Consider the following 940-nt stretch of genomic DNA (forward strand, 5'->3'; position numbering starts at 1 on the left):
GAGACTGGAGAAACCCTGAGAGTATGGCCCCCGGACACCCTTTTAGCCCAGTGGTGAAGTTACTGCCGAGGTTCACCGTTCAGCCGGGGACTGGACAGCCCCATAAAACAAAATGGGACTAATGAGGCACAGCGGTCCAGGGACAAGGACTAGAAGGCAGGAGGGGACAGGAAAGCTGGTGATAGGGAACCCAAGGCTGAGAAAGGAAAGTGTTGAAATGTCGTGGGGTTGTTAACCATTGTCACAGGGCAATATGTGTACTAACGGTTTAATAAGAAACTATTTTGTTCTGTAAATCTTCATCTAAAGTCCAAACAAACAAACAAAAAAAGAATTATCTATGTGAGATCAAATTGACAACAGCAACTCAAAAGGTTTGATGAGAAGCTTAGGGGACAGTGAGTTGAAGATAATGGGGATGGAATAATTTGGAAAAGGATAGTGAGAATAGCAGCACAACTGGAAGAGCGTAATTGATGTTACTGAATTGTACATGTAGAAATTTTTGAAATGGTGTATCTTTGGCTATGTATATTTTCATCAAATTAAAAAAAAAAGGTCCTCCAAGGTTGAGAAGGGAGAGGGTTGACATGCCATGGGGCTGTTAACCAATGTCATAAAACAATATGTGTACTGATTGTTTAATGAGAAACTATTCTGTAAACCTTCATCTAAAGTACAATAAAAAAAGAAAAAAATACAGGCTTATAACCTTGGCATCATTAACACTGAGTCCAGGCCAACTGGACTCAAATGGGGGTTATGAAATCACAAAGGCTGCTAAATTCTGTTTGGTTAGTCTTCCAACACCTATTGGGCACTGAGGTAAGAAGAGAAAAATAAATCAATTGCATGGGGACAATCTAACACAAAATTTGTTTCTAACCTAACTTTTACCTTTCCAAAAGAAATTAATGTGGATCATCCTTAAAACCGTATC

The sequence above is a fragment of the Trichechus manatus genome, unplaced genomic scaffold (assembly GCF_000243295.1).
Source record: "Trichechus manatus latirostris isolate Lorelei unplaced genomic scaffold, TriManLat1.0 scaffold00104, whole genome shotgun sequence".
NCBI classification, from domain to species: Eukaryota; Metazoa; Chordata; class Mammalia; order Sirenia; family Trichechidae; genus Trichechus; species Trichechus manatus.